The sequence below is a fragment of the Astyanax mexicanus genome, chromosome 4 (assembly GCF_023375975.1).
Source record: "Astyanax mexicanus isolate ESR-SI-001 chromosome 4, AstMex3_surface, whole genome shotgun sequence".
Lineage (NCBI taxonomy): Eukaryota > Metazoa > Chordata > Actinopteri > Characiformes > Acestrorhamphidae > Astyanax > Astyanax mexicanus.
Window position 1 is genome coordinate 22872588 of NC_064411.1, and position 19283 is coordinate 22891870.

Below are 19283 nucleotides of genomic sequence, written 5' to 3' on the forward strand. Positions count from 1 at the left end.
CCTCAGCCTCAGCTCCAGCACCTGCTGCCTCAGCCTCAGCTCCAGCACCTGCTGCCTCAGCCTCAGCTCCAGCACCTGCTGCCTCAGCTCCAGCACCTGCTGCCTCAGCTCCAGCACCTGCTGCCTCAGCTCCAGCACCTGCTGCCTCAGCTCCAGCTCCAGCACCTGCTGCCTCAGCTCCAGCACCTGCTGCCTCTGCTACAGAACTTGCTCCAGTGCAAGCAGTGCCTGCCACTCTTGTGGTACCCACTGACCCTGTGCCCGCGGCTCCGGCCGCCTCTGACCCTGTGCCCGCGGCTCCGGCCGCCTCTGACCCTGTGCCCGCGGCTCCGGCCGCCTCTGACCCTGTGCCCGCGGCTCCGGCCGCCTCTGACCCTGTGCCCGCGGCTCCGGCCGCCTCTGACCCTGTGCCCGCGGCTCCGGCCGCCTCTGACCCTGTGCCCACTCCCAGAAATTTGTATGCCCCCAGGCCTATCCCCAGGCCTGCTCCCAGGTCACGGGCTCCTAGGCCCGCCCCAAGGCCCCCGGACCTCTGCCCAAGAACTGTGCCCAGGCTGGCCCCTCTAACTACCCCACAGAATTTAGCCAGTCCTGGGCATCCCCAAGTTTTGTTTGTTCCCATGTCTCTCCCTGTCCTGGTCCCAGTGTCTGTGTTTGTTCCCATTCCTGTCCCCGGTGGTTTTTCTGTTCCCATCCCGGTCACCGTATTTGTGTCAGTCCCAGTAAGTGTGTTTGTCCCGGTTCCATCGCCCTGTCTTGTCCAGACCCAGTTTGTCCAGCCCAAGTCCTCTGTCCAGTCTAAGCCCCTTGCCCAGTCTAGGTCCCAATCTCCGTCCCCTGTCCAGTCTCCGTCCCCTGTCCAGTCTTTCGTCCGGTCTCCGTCCCCTGTCCAGTCTTTCGTCCAGTCTCCGTCCCCTGTCCAGTCTTTCGTCCAGTCTCCGTCCCCTGTCCAGTCTTTCGTCCAGTCTCCGTCCCCTGTCCAGTCTTTGTTCATGTCCCCTGCCCTTTCTGCATCCCTGCCCAATGTACAGCCCTCTTTCCAGTCTCAGTTCTCGTCCCCTGTCCAGTCTCTGTTTTTTCCACCTCCCCAGTCTCCATTCCAGTCCCAGTATGTTTCTCCTGTCTAGTCTCCTGTCTCAGTTCCTGCCCCTGTGTTCTTTCTCTGCTCTTGTCTAGCCTTGTCTTGTTTTTCTGTTCCCTCTCTCTCGGCGCCTCTGGTAGTGGCGCCGTTGAGGGGGGGTAATGTCACAGTTTAGCCCATGTCTGTCTCCCTCATTTGGTCTCTTGTGCTCCTGCCCCTCTGTTTACCTGTCATGTGTTCCCTGCCATGTGCTTGTGTTGTGTTTTTGTACCTGTTTCCGCCCTAGCCCCGCCCTAGTCCCGCCCTAACTATTAGTGTTCTCACCTGTGTCTTGTTTGTAACCCTGCCCCCTCGTTATCCAAGCCCAGGTGTTCCTCACTCTCCTCATGTATTTAAGCCCCTCTGTTTGAGCGTTCAGGGTTGAGTCTTTTGTATCCTTGTCCTCTGTATGTAAGTGTTCCAAGTTTGTTCAGGTTGTAATCTTTGTGTTCTCAGGTTATTTTATGTTTAGAGTTATATTTAGAGTTTCATGTTTCCTCAGTTTTTCTAGTCTTTGTCTTAGTTAGATTTATATCCTTATCTTGTTTTTTTGAGTTATTGCGTTACCCGTGTTTTGTTTTCTGTTTTTATAATCTAGTTTGTTTAAATAAAATATATTGTGCACTTACGTCCATCCCTCCATCCTCATTCGTGACACATATAGTTCTGCCATTAATATCCAATGTCTAAACTAAAATTATTGCTACTGGGAAATACAAGATACATGACATTTATTGTGAGATAATTTAGGACACAAACTTATAATATATGGGGCAATAAAACAAACTATAGCAAGTTTTATGTAATCTAAATCATTAAAAAATGGGGCATTATCACCTAAAACAGTTCTTTCAGCTGTTGGCACCACGTTTTACACTAGGCTAATACACCAAATCTGTGGAATTCTGATATTTTTACTAATGTCTGTACTAAAACAATTACTGCTGGGACATGTAGCATTCGGTTGGAATGATTCTAATGTGATATGAATCAGGATACATAGATCTATTATAAATGGGGCATTAGGACAAAGTATGCTTCATTCAGCCTTTGGCACCACGTTTTACACTAGGCTAATACACAAAATCAGTGGAATTCTCAACATTTTTTGACAGACTGGTGAACCATACATTTACCTCTTAGAGACTCTGCTTCTCTAAAATGATATTTTTATTCCCAATCGTGATTTAGTTGCAAACTAACTAATTAGTTCTGTTAGTAACACCAGCTTTTTATAAGATGTGTTACACCATCAAGATTTAAATGAGTTAATTAAATGGTAAAATGTCTGTTTTAAATCTTTCTTTCCCCCCGCTGATCATTATTTTAAATAAGTTCCGCCTAAGAATCATGTGCTTCTGGACTAAATGAAATTGCACTGATTGCACCAACATTTAGGTTTTATCTAGTCCGTTTTTGATTTTTTTCCCCCTATGCGTGTGCTAAGTCTGCTAAATCTTATGTAACATTTCTCTTAGATGGAAACATTGGTGCAGGCAGCAGTGTGGCTTCTTCTGGAAATACTGGTATGATTTTCCTTTATTTCTATTGCAAATAAAAGATATATAGAATACAAAAATTTACATATTTACATATTGTCATTCCATCTGAGTACAAGTACACAGTGGAGCAAAATTACAGTGAAATATGGAACAGTCTGTACAATACAGACATACATAAACATACAGTACAAACATACAAAATCATTAAGCGATGAAAAAAAAGTATGTAAGTTTACCCGCTGACAAAGATATAAACTGTCTATAATTTTAAGGGCAGTTTTATTTTATATATTACAGTGGCTTTCAAAAGTATTTGGCCCTCTTGAACTTTTCAAACTTTGACCACATTTCAGGCTTCATACATAAAGATATGAAATTGTATTTATTTTTGTGAATAATTAAGAAGTGTGACACAATCGTGAAGTTAAACAAAATTTATTGGATATTTTAAACTTTTTTTTTTAAATAAAAAACTGAATAGTGGGGTGTGCAATATTATTCAGCCCCTTTGCTGTCAGTGCAGCAAACTCACTCCAGAAGTTCAGTGAGGATCTCTGAATGATTCAGTGTTGACCTAAATGACTGATGATGATAAATAGAATCCACCTGTGTGTAATCAGGTCTCCGTGTAAATGCCTCAGTGTTCTGTTTAAAGTGCAGAGAGCATCGTGAAGACCAAGGAACACATCAGGCAGGTCCGAGATACTGTTCTGGAGAAGTTTAAAGCTGGATTTGGATACAAAAAGATTCCCCAACCTTTAAACATCTCAAGGAGCACTGTGCAAGCGATCATATTGAAATGGAAGGAGTATCAGACCACTGCAAATCTTCCAAGACCCGGCCGTCCCTCTAAAGTTTCAGCTCAAACAAGAAGACTTAGAGGTGCAGCCAAGAGGCCCATGATCACTCTGGATGAACTGCAGAGATCTACAGCTGAGGTGGGAGACTCTGTCTATAGGACAACAATCAGTGGTACACTGCACAAATCTGGCCTTTATGGAAGAGTGGCAAGAAGAAAAGCACTGTTGAAAGAAAGACATAGGAAGTGCCGTTTGTGCAGCAAATATGTGGAAGAAGGTTCTGTGTTCAGATGAGACCAAAGTTGAAAGTGCTATGTGTGACAGAAAAGTAACACTGCTCATCTCCCTGAACACACCATCCCCAAAGTGAAACATGGTGGTGGCAGCATCATGGTTTGGGTTTGCTTTTCCTTCAGCAGGGACCGGTAAGATGGTTTGGGCAGTCCTGGCGGAAAACCTGTTGGAGTCTGTAAAAGACCTGAGACTGGGACGGAGATTTATCTTCCATCAAGACAATGATCCAAAACATAAAGCAAAATCTAATTTGGAATGGTTAAAAAATAATCGTATACTGGTGTTAGAATGGCCTTTGTAGCGCCACCTTTGGCTGTGATTACAGCTGCAAGTCACTTGGGGTAGGTCTCTATCCGTTTTGCACATCGAAAGAGAAATTTTTGCACATTCTTCCTTACGAAACAGCTGGAGCTCAGTGAGGTTGGATGGAGAGCGTTTCTGAACAGCAGTTTTCAGCTGTCGATTGAATTCGGGTCTAGACTTTGACTTGGCCTATTAACGCAGGGGGGCTGAATAATTTTGCATGCCCAATTTTTCAGGTTTTTATTTCTAAAAAAAAAAAAAAAGTTTTAAAAATCCAATAAATGTTGATTCTTCCCCCCCCCCAAAAAAGACAATTTCATATCTTTATGTTTGAAGCCTGAAATGTGGCAAAAGGTTAAAAAGTTCAAGGGGGCTGAATACTTTTGCTAGGCACTTGTATATACATTTACAGAGAGAAAAATATTTGATCCCCTGTCAAACATTAAAGAGTTCTGGCTCCTACAGGCCAGTTAGATGCTCCTAATCAACTCGTTACCTGCATTAAAGACATCTGTCTTAAATTGCCACCTGTATAAAAGACTCCTGTCCACAGACCCAATTAATCAGTCAGACTCTAACCTCTACAACATTGGGCAAGACAAAAGAGCTTTCTAAGGAAGTCAGGGACGAGATCATAGACCTGCACAAGGCTGGAATGCTACAGAACCACAAGGAAGACACTGGGTGAAAAGGAGAAAACTGTTGGTGCAATATAAAAAAATGGAAGAAATACAAATTGACTGTCAATCAACATCAATCTGGGGCTCCATGCTAAATCTCATCCCGTGGGGTATCCTTGATCATGAAGAAGGTGAGAGATCAGCCTTAAACTACACGGGGAACTTGTTAATGATCTTCAAGATCTCCAAGAAAAACATTGGTAACATATTAAGGTCATGGAGTGGCCTAACTTATGCGGGAGCTGAAGGTCCAAGTTGCCAAGCAACAGCTTCAAAATCATAATGATTTCGAGATGATCTGCGAAGAGGAGTGGACCAAATTCTTCCTGACATGTGCGCAAACCTCATCAACTACAAAAAACGTCTGACTGCTGTGCTTGCCAAAAAGTTTCAAGTCTTGTTTGCTAGAGGGATCAATTACTTATTTCTCGCTGCAAAATGCATATTAATTGATGTATTTTATATGATGTGATTTTCTGGATTTTATGTTGGGTATTCTATCTCACTGTTCAAATTAACCTACCCTTAAAATTATAGACTGTTCATGTCTTTGTCAGTGGTCAAACTTACAAAATCATCAATCGAAAATATTGTGAATATTTTTATCTTAATTACGTTTATTCAATTAATACATTTTGGCCCTATATTATTAAATAGTTATTGAGAAATTTATAAACACAATTGCACAGAGATAATAACTTTGACACGCAGATCATACGTCACAGTATATCTTGATTTGGTTTATATAAAACACAGACAGTCCTCATGCTATGGAGGACCAAAAATGACAAATAAATGCACATATAAATGTAGAAATAAATAAATATATAAATAAATAAATGTTGAAATAAATAAATAAATATATATATGAATAAATAAATAAATACACGCATAAATAATTTTATAGGTAAATAAATACATTTCTTATTAATTATGTATTTATTTATTCATTTATATGTGCATTTATTTATTCATCTATTTATTTTCACATTTCTTTATTTATTTATTTATTTCTACATTTATTTATTTATTTCCACATTTCTTCATTTATTTATTTCTGTATTTCTGCATTTGTATGGTAATTAGGTAGGCGGTCCTATCCTCGCTCTATAGCAGGATTGGTTGCTTGCTCGCTCGCCGGTGTTACGGTGAATTCAGTCCCCCTGTTCGCAGCGCAGCTGTTTCTTCGTGTCGGCGACTTTTTACTTCTGTTGTAAAATAGTGTTCATGTAATTTCATACTTTAAAGTGTAAAAAATAGTCAGAATATGTTTAAATACTCATTAAAAACAAGATTTCGCTCCCAGCAATAGACTGAGTTTAGGTGATCTAGTGGATTTAGCCGTACCGTTTATATAAAGTTACTTTATTCTGTTCAGACTCCAGTAAGTGTAGTTTGTGATTCTCTAGTCTCACCACACTCACTAAACTGGGTAAATAAAAAACAGAAATAAATGAAAAAAATGTGGAAATAAATAAATAAATGTAGAAATATATAAATAAATAAATGTTGAAAAAAATAAATTATGAATTATTCTCGTAATATTACAACTTTATTCTTGTAAAATTAAGACTTTATTCTCGTAATATTACGACTTTATGCAAAGAAGCAGAAAACCCCATTCTGGAGAAACGAACATTACAAAATATTAGAGACTTTGTGCGAAACAGGGGAATATCTCACAAGCGCCTTTTACTTTCAGTAGATAGATAAGTAAAGGTGTACTGCTGTATGAATCAGTTCTGTAGGGTGTACTGCTGTATGAATCAGTTCTGTAGGGTGTACTGCTGTATGAATCAGTTCTGAAGGGTGTACTGCTGTATGAATCAGTTCTGTAGGGTGTACTGCTGTATGAATCAGTTCTGAAGGGTGTACTGCTGTATGAATCAGTTCTGTAGGGTGTACTGCTGTATGAATCAGTTCTGTAGGGTGTACTGCTGTATGAATCAGTTCTGTAGGGTGTACTGCTGTATGAATCAGTTCTGAAGGGTGTACTGCTGTATGAATCAGTTCTGAAGGGTGTACTGCTGTATGAATCAGTTCTGTAGGGTGTACTGCTGTATGAATCAGTTCTGTAGGGTGTACTGCTGTATGAATCAGTTCTGAAGGGTGTACTGCTGAATGAATCAGTTCTGTAGGGTGTACTGCTGTATGAATCAGTTCTGTGAGGTGTACTGCTGTATGAATCAGTTATGTGAGGTGTACTGCTGTATGAATCAGTTCTGAAGGGTGTACTGCTGTATGAATCAGTTCTGTGAGGTGTACTGCTGTATGAATCAGTTCTGTGAGGTGTACTGCTGTATGAATCAGTTATGTGAGGGGTACTGCTGTATGAATCAGTTCTGTAGGGTGTACTGCTGTATGAATCAGTTCTGAAGGGTGTACTGCTGTATGAATCAGTTCTGTAGGGTGTACTGCTGTATGAATCAGTTCTGAAGGGTGTACTGCTGTATGAATCAGTTCTGTAGGGTGTACTGCTGTATGAATCAGTTCTGAAGGGTGTACTGCTGTATGAATCAGTTCTGTAGGGTGTACTGCTGTATGAATCAGTTCTGAAGGGTGTACTGCTGTATGAATCAGTTCTGTGAGGTGTACTGCTGTATGAATCAGTTATGTGAGGTGTACTGCTGTATGAATCAGTTCTGAAGGGTGTACTGCTGTATGAATCAGTTCTGTGAGGTGTACTGCTGTATGAATCAGTTCTGAAGGGTGTACTGCTGTATGAATCAGTTCTGTGAGGTGTACTGCTGTATGAATCAGTTATGTGAGGTGTACTGCTGTATGAATCAGTTCTGTGAGGGGTACTGCTGTATGAATCAGTTCTGTGAGGGGTACTGCTGTATGAATCAGTTCTGTGAGGGGTACTGCTGTATGAATCAGTTCTGTGAGGGGTACTGCTGTATGAACCATACACCAGTACGCCCTACAAAACAGTGGTTCATACACCAGTATGCCAAACAGAACAGTGGTTCATACACCAGTCCACCTCACCAAACAGTAGTTTATCCAGTACTATCCAGTACACCAGAGTGCGAAGCATGCAAAGAAGCAGAAGCAGGGGGGGGGGGGGGGGGGACAACGGTTCTGTGAGGTGTATTTAACACTTCTGTGAGGTGTACTGGTGTATTAAAGGTCCCCTTCCGATAAAATCCAAGTTTTCTTGTTCTTTGTGGAATACAGTAGGTCTCTCAGAGTTGTATGTGTACAATTGCACATTAAACTGTTCTGCAGCCCACACTGTCGGCAGTAGCTAAGGAAAGAAACCCCTCAGAAAAACAATCTGTTTTGATGCACAGGGGCTGACTACGTAGATGGCCGTTCATAGCCCCGCCCTCCTTGGCTCGAGAAACACCCAGAGGTAGAGCTGAACTAGCAGCCCCAGAGCAGACACCGTCTCTCAGCCAAAGAGCTACTGCTGTGTTTACATTAGCTAGTTAACGTTAGCTGTCTTGTGTAAGTTATTACAGGTTTAAATCTGATCTCTGGTGGATTATGCGTTTTACCGAGACCTTAAATATACACTAGGGAAGCAGGACAAATGATGTAAGCATTACCATGAAAAAGTGCCTAAAATATCTAAAAGGGGGCCATAGGGCAAAATATTTTCTATTTCTATTTTACAAAGTAAAAATTATTTTAAATAAAAAAATAGTTCAGCAAATGTAATGTAAGATGCGAAGTTGATAAACAGTTAATTTATTTGTAAAATAAAGCATGTTTAGTTGGAGCTGGTTGATTGGTTTGGTGTAGTTCAGTCACAGGAGGTACTGTGTTATTAGCGAGAGTCTGAGGGGAGGGGTTGTCCTGTGCTATGTGTTTTACACATCATAGATAAATGAGTCTTTAACAGCAAAATACCCTGAAGCTTCAGGTGAAGCAGCCACTGAATCTCTAACCTAAAGAACCGAGAAAAGCAGCATAAATCCAAACAAGGAAGATCCAGCAATGAGTACCTACCTATCACTAGGCTTCACATGTGATTAGACTGTCTGCCCGAGCCGAATTCCCACCGCTTTCAGGAAAACGGTCTATGACGCTTTTAATGATAATAATCACAATACAGCAAAGTAACAAAGCAAACCGTGATCTTTGTGATGTTGCACAGGTGATAAATGTAATGTAATTGTATGGTATTATAATTACGTAGCGCTGGTCTGTGGCCATGCTACACGCGAACTTCTCCGCAGCTCCGCACGTCATTCATATCGCTGCGCCACGCAACTTGCGGGTCAAGATAACTGAAACGTTTAGGGCAGAAATCAGAAAATATATATACACACATACATACATACATACATACATAGAGGAAACTGAAACACCTGTCATTTTAGTGTGGGATTTTAGGTTTCATGTCTAAATTGGAGCAGCCTGGTGGCCGATCTTCATTAATTGCACATTGCACCAGTAAGAGCAGAGTGTGAAGGTTCAGTTAGCAGGGTAAGAGCACAGTTTTACTCTAAATATTGCAATGCACACAACATTATGGGAGACATACCAGAGTTCAAAAGAGGACAAATTGTTGGTCACAGATGCTCCAGCAAAACGTGCACCAAGACAGCAAGTCTTTGTGATGTATCAAGAGCCACGGTATCCAGGGTACCAGAACTGTCCGTCGGGAGCTCCACAGGGTCAATCTAAAACCAGGTGTTTCAGTTTCATTGTCCAACCCCTGTATGTATATATATATATATATATATATATATATATATATATATATGTATATATAGATGGCACAAGATCTTGAGAAATTTTAAAACAGCACAATGATTTCTTGTCAGGAGTTAAATATGTCTCTATGCGCGCGCACAAAACAATTTTAAGGCAATTTATTTACTTATTAACAGTGTACAGATCAGTATACAGATCATTTCAAGAATGTGCAAGGCATGTGGCCTACCTGATTTTCTTTGCAAAAATTTACAACAAATCAAAGAACATTTTAAACACACTTTAAAATGAACACGTGTCCAAGATAAGTACTCTTCATAACTGAAATACAGAACATGGCTATTTAAATCGTAATAAACTTAATCGTAATAAAATATTTCTATTTATTTAGCTGCCTTATATTTAGAAGACAAGTAATCTCTTATACATTTTCATTTGTACTTAACTGCATTTGTTCTCTCTTGCCATCTGCTGCCTTTTTTGTCGTAGGCACTTTTTTTATAGAGTGACTCTGAAGTTTGCTGAGTTTGTGTTTTGGATACCTTACCTAGGTGGTTTAGGTTCGTCTTGGACAGTGGGATCCAGAAGCTTTTCATATTACTCATACTCTGTCTGATGGTTTGTACGGAGATGATGGAACAGGTTAAGTTAGTTGTCGAGCTATCTTTAATGTCAAGCAGTTTTTACAGAGTTTACATGTCACCGTGTTTAGAATAATGTCCGGCTTTTCGAGTCCAAACCGAGCTCCACACGAGTGAAGCTGATCCTCGTCCGGTAATTAAATCCAGGGTAGTAGACTGAGATGCTGGTGGTAGGGTTGTCACGATACCAAAATTTTGACTTCGATACCGATACCAACTGTAGTATCACGATTCTCGATACCAAAACGATACTTGGAAGAAAAAAAAACAATAAAAATATCTGAACATAAAATGTTTATTTTTGACTGAACTGGATTGAACACTGAACAATCGGTGCAAACGTTTTTATTCTAAAATGAAACATTTGTACAAAAAACAAGTTTCGTTATTATAACCTTAACTATAACATAATTATCTAAACACTTCCTAAAAACTAAAACTAAAACCAGAGGTAATGGTAGCCTGACTATGTGAACCTGACGGGCGGGCAGAAGTTAAGTTCTGAATAAGGAAAATAAAGAGACAGAAGAACATTACAATGTTATGTTCATTTTAACACTCACTGCTCCGTTTTATTAATCAACCGTTTACCGTTTTTAATAAGCACATGTTCAGTGTAACGAGCAAGCAGGCTACGTGCCTGACCACAGATTTGCGATGGAAACGCGAAAACGTGACCATCTTGAGTTCATGTTTCACAGCCAATGGGATAATGGAGAAATAGAGAAAACCACGGGTCCAAAACAAAACTCCTGCACACTCCTCTCCATGTTAACGTGATTTACTAGCAGTCGCTAGTAAATCTTAGTAAAGCTACAGACAGAGTGTATCTTGACTAACTCCACTAACCTGTCGACTTCTCAGCTCTTTGTAGAGATCAGGGTGCTTGTCTGCTAAATGAGCGAAATATGATCAGAATTATGTTAAATAACACTGTAACATAGAAGCATAGAACTATTATTTAATTAAAATGATTTTTAAGAACAGCTAAACACACTGCTGCAGGTCAAACGCGGAGGCGTTCACGTGCGAGAGAGAGACACAGAGAAAGAGTGAGAGAGCGAGAGTGAGAGAGTGAGAGAGAGAGAGATTTGCGTGTTCTGATGTGAGCTACTCACAGGTAAAGATTCTCTTTGATCTCCTCGTGCTCATATTCTAGTCCCATACATAATTCTGCAGCTCCCTCAGTGTTTTCTGTCGTATTTTGTGGCTAGCGCGAGCGCTTACAACTAACACAGCGGAGCGCGAGGTGCCGCCGCCCTTGTGCCGAATCCGCTACTGAATCCGACTCCCGCTTCGCGGACAGAATCGGCACAACACCCCCCGCTGTACAACTGCGGGAGTGAAAACAGCGCTAATAAAGTAGTTTAGTTTCACTTTCAGTTTTCGTTATTTTATTTAAAAATAAAAATATCAATAAAAAACAGATGCCTACATCTCAGACTATTTTCCCACACTTCACTCCTCGCGCCCGTTTTGTCCACAAGTCGCGGACGAGAGACATCTGTTATTTTAGCCGTCGCCATTCTACACTCGCTGCTGCTCTGCTGGCTTGCGCGTGAATCGATTCATTTGTTCAGAACACTAAGTTTATCTGAATCCTGCCACACCGACTGCTGCGGTGTGAATCAGTTTTCTTATGAACTGAATCAAATCTCGCCTACTAATTTGACTCATTTGAAGCTAGTGACTGGGCTATATACAGTATCGAAAGCATCGAACGCTAAAGAACCGAATCGTTTGTGATGACGTAGTATCGAAAAAGAATCGAACCTTCGGTACACCGTGCAACTCTAGCTGGTGGTGTCTGAGCGTTTTACTCTGGCGCAGTGCATTCATTCACTTTCAGTGCTGTTTTAGCCAGCTATTCTAACGCTAGCTTTAGCATATGCTAGTACAATGTAGGACACTCAATGCACACGCGTAGCAACCTATACTAACACTAGATGCGTGAAGTCAATGGGCTTTGATTGTTGTTTTTTCCTCAGTGAATAGCATACTTGATAACATCAGATTGCACATCGTTAACACAGCAATTAAGATATTATCGTGGACGATATATATCGCACACTCCTAGTTGCCAGATCTGTATAGAACCCTGAAGGGGGATTGCTAGTTGAATACAGAACCCTCACTGATATTAGTTGTAAGGTCTGAAGAGACTCATGTGAGATCATACATGATAAAAGCAGTACTGCAAACTGTTCTGAATTTTATTGCATATGATACATCATACATCATTCAGAGTAAAACTTAACTGATAATCATTACAATACATTTTTTATAATTCACCTGCAGTTATGCTGTCAAATAAAATACTTTCAATATAAAATATAAAAATAAATATTAAAGCTTTACATATTGTTCAAATCTCCAATGTCTCAATGTATTAATTGTTACCACTCCAGTCCTATATTTGCTATTGACCAAAGATGAAAAGGACCATTCAGACTCTTATCAGCAACAAGGCCAAAGGCAGTATGAAAAGAGTATGAACCCAAGACATTTCTTGTCTGTCATGGCATGGGGGTGTGTCAGTACAGTTCTTTGATGAAGTATTAATGCTATCATCTGAGAAACACTTCATTGTTTGGTATCCTCAGTGCCAAAACATCTTTTAAATGTTTTGGGAAGGAATGGTAACATTACAAAATGGTAAATGATTTACAATGCAAACTCTTTGGATGGGTTGCAGGCTTGAAATGCCGCAATTGACGTATGTTTACAAATAAAATTAAGTTGACCAGATAGAGCACGGAATACCTTGAGTTCATACGATCTGCAGTCAAATAAAATGCAACACTGTTTTTACCTATTCTTATGATTTCCAATCATAAGTAATACATTTATATAAACATTTATAATGTCCCCCTAAACCATGTTTGACCCTGTAAACCACAATCAGGCCCTGTGTATGTGTATTTTATGTAAACAGTCCCCCTAAACCATGTTTTGTCCTGTCCCCCCAAACCTGTAAAACGTCAGGTGCAAAGTCAGGTGCATTTCAATTATTTTATTTAATAAACTTAAACATTTAAGTGGAATGTATCTTAATGAGACAAAATATGATATTTTGGCATGTAGCTTTTATTGTTTGGACATCAGGAAAGGTGTGTCCTCCTAAACCATGATGGTTACTGGTTTTCAGAAAGTGTCTTCATAAACACTATATACCAGTATGCGTGTGTGTGTGGGTGTGTGAGAGTGTGTGTGTGAGAGTGTGACCCGTGTGAGAGAGAGAGAGAGACATGAATGTGTAAATTTAGGGTGCATGTATTATTATTATTATTGTGTACGTTTGAGGGGACATTGTCAGGGCCAGTTAGAAAGCTTTCTCCAACATAGCAAAGACTTACTGTATGTTCTCTCTGTTTACAACATCTTGGCCCACCATCTCATCTTCAAGCTTGTTTCTGGTAGCCATTTAACCCCAAAGGGGAAATTTAAGTAAAAACAAAACAAAAGAGTCCACGGTCACCAAGACCTGACCGTTATCACTGGGGAAACAGCTGATAAACACCATAACCTTCATTTATAAAATTATTTGTATTAACAGGTCTGAAATGGATACCTATCCTTTTATGAATACCAGGTACACCTTTGTGACTACAGATTACCATCTTCTAATGGCCATTGCCAGCATGATGTATCAGGTCTCAAGTAACCTCAAACTGGTTTCATTAATACAGTATTGAAGCCCATTTTATATTTCATTTTATTTTACTTGCTGATAACAAACTGAACTTGCACAACATTTGTGGTGTGCAAGAAAAGCCAATCATCTGTACTTTTTAAAGAAAATTGACACATTTCAGTGTGCACAAAGCAACTGCAAGTTTTCATCTTCTATGATCCTGTACACTCTTAGACTCAGAATCTCAAAAGAAAGTTTCCAACATCTAGTGGAATCCATGCAACAAAGAACTGACCCGACCCAGTGTTTGTATTGTCTTGCACATTAACTGGTCTGTGTATATATGCTGTATGCTGCCATGTTGTATGTTAGGCTTTATGTTATAAAGTTCCTGTGGTTTTCCACATTTTGCAGGTGTGAAAAGGATGTCCTGTGACTTTTGACTCACCCTGTACATTACGTTTGAGTGGAAAAAGGGCAAAATGACTGAATACTCCAGCTAGTAATGGTTGATGAGGCCTATTTTTTAGGCTATGTCCATTTCTCCAGATATCCTCATGCAGGATAATAACAACTGGATCCAGCTCCTGTTCTACGACTTTTGACTTTACAAACCCCAAATCAGAAAAAAAATGACAGTATATAAACAGCTAAAAGTTTTACTTTTATTTTATTTGATTAAACAGTGAGATGCAATTGGCAAAATTTAGGATCCATGCATTCCCAAGTAACACAATGTGGAAATATATTTGTTTGTTTTTAGGTGAATGGTGACATGTTGTCTGGATCAGCCACGCCTGAAGTTTGGGTTGTTGTCTTGAAGGTTCCTGATGTGTAGATTTTTTTTTTTGTTTTTTGTTTTTAAACCAACCTAGTCTTTATTTGCTGCATGTGTGCTGCACATGTTATTACTACAGACAGATTTTATGTGGTTGTATAAAAATCTGCCGGTGCTCACATTTATTGCATACCTTTTTACAGCCTTGTTAACCTTCACTCATGCTGACTTTTTTGACTTGTTTTATTATTATTTAGGTGCAAAAAAGAGTGTAACTCATATGAATACAGTTAACTGCTATTACTGCTATGATTAAATAAATGTGCTTACCTTTTAAAGGGCTTGCTTCGTCTTCATTTTGTGTTGAACATGGTTCCAAAAATTTTCTGGTAAATTTGTTTAATGTTTTGACAACTTAAGTATGAAAATCAAGTGAAGATGTTGCTGCTGACACCAATTGTCCATTCCCATTGCATGGTACAAGACACATTAAATGGCAGCGCAAATCTTCAGCAGCCATTGGCGTAAACAACTGAAGTTTAATTTTTGTTTTGGCTCCCTGCTATCAGCACGGCCTTGGCTGGTAGTGATAAAATTCCTCCAGAAGAACATTGTGACAAAGTCTCTCCCTGTTTACCTAAAATTGCTGGATGTTGACTCTGACTGGGAACGGATCAAGGGTGTCTATGGCAACCTGACTGGTGCCAGGCAGAGGAACTTTCAGCCCCCCCTCCTCCCGTTCCCTGTCCCACGCCTTCGTTGCTTGGAACCCCCCAGGTGCGGCAAGACGGGTCCGTGAGCGCGCCGGATTAATGGCGGGTTGCCGGATGGCTGCTTGTCTGGACTGGACTCTATCTCTACCACCCCTTAACCCACATGTTGCCAGAACTGTCTATTGTCTGTGTATTGCATATGTGCTGAGGTTTTTTTTTATGGTCCCATACTGTGCTTCCTTAGGGTATGGGGTATGCTGTTTTTTTCTCCTCTCCTTTCCCATTGTACCCCTCTTAATTTCCTATTCTCTGTCTTCCTGTCATGTAACCCCCCCCCCCCCCTTTTGTGGACAGGTTGATGGTTAATTTGACCAGTCTCTGTACTTGTACTGTGGCTGTGTGACAATAAATTATACAATACAATACAATACAATTAATTGTATGACATCATAATTAGGCAAGTACAACAGCAGTAGAATGCCTGGGAAATTGGAGCTGCAGTGACCACAGGATTTACTATCTTGAGTAGAAAAAAATAAAATTCTGTCTAGTCATGTAAAGGTAAACCTCCAAATAATATACTTTGCATTAAAATTGCATTTTTGTTAGATGTGCTTAATTCTTCAGGTAGCATCATTATGGTATTTGGACAAGTAAGCATGAGGTTTTCTAGTTGTACCCAAGTACATATTGTTATATTTCAGCTTCTGGGAAAACCACTGATGCCATGAATGTTCGACAGAATAGTTCAATGTTCAAATACTGTCATCACAGGGTTTAATTCTTCTCCAAAGGTAGGTCACGTGTACCTGCCTGGATAAAGACAGCTGGACACCACAGTCTGATAAAACATCAGCAGGAGCTTCCGACAGATGTTAAAAGACCCCAGCCTCCTCAGGAAGTAGAGCCGGCTCTGTCCCTTCCTGTACAGGATGTCTGTGTTGGCTGACCAGTCCAGCCTATCATCCAGATGCAGTCCGAGATACCTGTAGTTCTTCACCATCTCCACATCAACTCCCACAATAGATACTGGCTGTGTGGGTGGCCTGGCTCTGCGGAAGTCCACCACCATCTCCTTGGTCTTGGAGGTGTTCAACAGCAGGTTGTTCCTATTGCACCACGCCACAAAGTCTTCCACAAGGTGTCTGTACTCCTCCTCCTTTCCTCCCCGTATACATGCCACAATGGCAGTATCGTCCGAAAACTTCTGCATGTGGCATGTCTCAGAGTTGTACTGGAAGTCTGAGGTGTAGAGTGTAAAAAGGAACGGGGAGAGCACAGTCCCCTGTGGTGCTCCTGTGCTGCAGACCACAGTCTCTGATGTACAGTCCTTCAACCTGACATACTGAGGTCTGTCAGTGAGGTAGTCTGTGATCCAGGAGACCAAATATGGATCCACCTGCATCCCCACCAGCTTGTCTTTCAGTAGGAGAGGCTGAATGGTGTTGAAAGCACTGGAAAAATCAAAGAACATGACTCTCACAGTGCTGCCTCCTCTGTCCAGATGATAGTGGGTCCGGTGGAGAAAGTACAGTATGGCATCATCCACTCCCACTTTCTCTCTGTAGGCGAATTGCAAGGGGTCCATTGCATGTTGAACCTGGGGTCTGAGGTGGTGTAGAAGCAGACGTTCCAGGGTCTTCATGATATGTGATGTAAGAGCGACCGGCCTGAAGTCATTGAGCTCACTGGGATGCGTCATTTTGGGTACTGGAACCAGGCATGTTGTCTTCCACAGTGTGGGGACCCTCCCCGAATGCAGACTCAGGTTGAAGATGTGCTGCAGGGGAGCCCCCAGCTCAGCTGCACAGGACTTAAGTAGTCTGGGACACACTTTGTCTGGGCCAGCTGCCTTTCTTGGGTGGAGTCTCCTAAGTTCACCTCTAACCTGGTCAGCAGTGAAGGTGTGCAGAGGGGGAGGAGGGGGGGCTACAGTGGTGCTGGTGGTCAGGACAGCTGAGTGTGGGGAGTAGGGGGGAGCGGGGGCTGAGTTGCTTGATGAGATGAGGGGGGGTGTGGAGGAGGTGTCTACCAGAGCTGTAGGGTCTTGAACAGGGCAGTCAAACCGGTTGTAGAAGGTGTTGAACTCATTGGCTCTCTCTACTTCACCATCTGCAGCACTGTCCATCCTCTGCTTACAGCCAGTGATTGTCTTCATTCCATTCCATACCTCCCTCATGTCATTTTCCCTCAGCTTCTGCTCCACCTTCTTCCTGTAGGACTCCTTGGCCTCGCAAATGGACTTTGAGCTCCCTCTGTACGCTCCTAAGCTCCTCCTGGTTGTTTTCTTTAAAGGCCCTCTTCTTCTTGTTTAAAAGGCCTTTAACATTGCTGGTTATCCAGGGCTTGTTGTTAGCAAAACAACGCACAGTTTTCACAGGAACAACAATGTCCATGCAAAAGTTCATGTAGTCCGTCATGCAATGTGTAATCCCCTCAATGTCCTCACCGTATGGCTCCTGCAATACACTCCATTCAGTGGACTCAAAACAGTCCCTAAGAGCTGCTTCAGCATCAGGAGACCATTTCCTGAAGGAGCGTGTAGATGCAGGTTGTCTACGGACCTGGGGCTTGTACTGGGGCTGCAGGTAGATCAGATTGTGGTCAGATTTTCCCAGAGGGGGTAGAGGTGTGGCGGAGTATGCATCCTTTAGGTTGGAGTAAAGGAGATCAATAGTTCTGTTCTTCCTGGTGGGACAGTTCACATACTGGTGGAAAGCAGGGAGTACTGAGTCCAGTGTGACGTTGTTAAAGTCCCCCGAGATGGCAAGAAAAGCTTCAGGATGCTGTGTCTGAAGTCTCGCGATGGTTGCGTGAATGACGTCAATGACAATGGCGTGGGAAAGCTCTCTGGGCATGTAATAGGGTCGGAGACTCACCGCCAACAGTTCAACATCCCGACAGCAGATGATCTCCTTCACAGTTACATGTCCTGGGTTACACCATCTGATGTTTACAAACAGCACGAGGCCCCCACCTTTTTTTTTCGCTCCGTTTGGGGTCTCTGTCCGCTCTTACGGTGGTGAAGCCGGGAATATCCACGTTAGCATCCGGAATGTTGCTAGTTAGCCACGTTTCCGTGAAGCATAAAATGCTACACTCCCGATACACCCGCTGGTTACTAACTAGTGCCGCTACTTCATCCGTCTTGTTGGTCAGAGCGTTCACATTCCCCATCACCACGGAAGGAACAGATGGTTTAAACCTCCAGCGTTTCTCCATGCGCTTAGCCTTTAGCTTAGCTCCAGCTCTACACCCGCGGTAGGGTCGGCGCAGCTCTGCTGGGATGTGATGCGTCTGGCCGGCGTGTTCCTTTGTTCGCAGCGCCAGCAACTCTTCCCTCGTGTAAACAAGGTTAGTTCCCCACGCGCTCACGAGAGTGGATTCCATGTCCATAGGACATACAAGTAATCACTACACTAGTGATAAAAGAGTCTTAAAACAAAGTAAAAGTAAGGAAAAAAGGCTAAAAAAGTACACAAAAGACGGAGCTACTGGAAAGGCTGCCGCTCTGTACGGCGCCGGAAGTAGTAGTATAAACGGGTACTAGTGTCACTCCGCCCTGTGTATTTAAGTGCGAGTCATTGAGCCTTAAATATATGACGTAATCATGTATTCTATCGAGTTGTAATGATTTCTACAGTACAAAACTAACACCACATGACTGAGACATGCACAGTGTGACCAGTGAATGTTATTTGATGGTGATTGCATGCTGTCTGGAAAAACGATATATATGCGACCTAGCAAATTAACATACCAAATTTCAAATCATGCAGATGTTTAGACGGCGTATAAGGGGGTGGGTGCGATCTCTGAAGCACGACGATGGTAATAAGACCAATATAAGATCAATTCAAATGGAGTGCGATGCATTTAAGACGTTCAGACCTTTACAAGACGTATGAGTGCAATCAGGGTAAATTTCCTGCATAACGCAGATGTTTAGACGACGTATAGACGACGGGTGCGATCTCTGAAGCACGACGATGGTAATAAGACCAATGTAAGATCAATTCAAATGGAGTGTGATGCATTTAAGATGTGTGCTATTAGGGTAGCTAACCTAGCTAGCTAAAACATCCCACACTGAAATAAAGTAGTTAACATTAGATAAACTAGCTAAAACATTCCACACTGAAATAAAGTA

The 19283-nt window shown here is 41.8% G+C and overlaps 3 protein-coding genes and 1 long non-coding RNA gene across 7 annotated transcripts in view; 1 reads left to right on the top strand and 3 right to left on the bottom strand.

Annotated features, from left to right (window-relative positions):
- Window positions 1–19283, bottom strand: part of LOC125780501 (zinc finger protein 239-like) — a 1096042-nt gene that overhangs the window by 79138 nt on the left and 997621 nt on the right. The window lies entirely within an intron of this gene.
- LOC125801162 (zinc finger protein 585A-like) overlaps window positions 1–19283 on the bottom strand; it is a 270147-nt gene that overhangs the window by 79138 nt on the left and 171726 nt on the right. The gene's annotated exons all lie outside the window — the stretch shown is intronic.
- Window positions 1–19283, bottom strand: part of LOC125801414 (zinc finger protein 271-like) — a 233679-nt gene that overhangs the window by 64040 nt on the left and 150356 nt on the right. The window lies entirely within an intron of this gene.
- On the top strand, window positions 6444–7746 carry LOC125801574 (uncharacterized). Of its 3 annotated transcripts, none has more exons than XR_007438752.1 (3): window positions 6444–6718; window positions 6899–6988; window positions 7319–7746. It is a non-coding gene; the product is annotated as an uncharacterized LOC125801574 (long non-coding RNA). The 3 variants fall into 3 exon arrangements; XR_007438751.1 differs by lacking the exon at window positions 6444–6718 and adding an exon at window positions 6762–6868 and having other exon boundaries at window positions 6899–7288; XR_007438750.1 differs by lacking the exon at window positions 6444–6718 and adding an exon at window positions 6767–6868.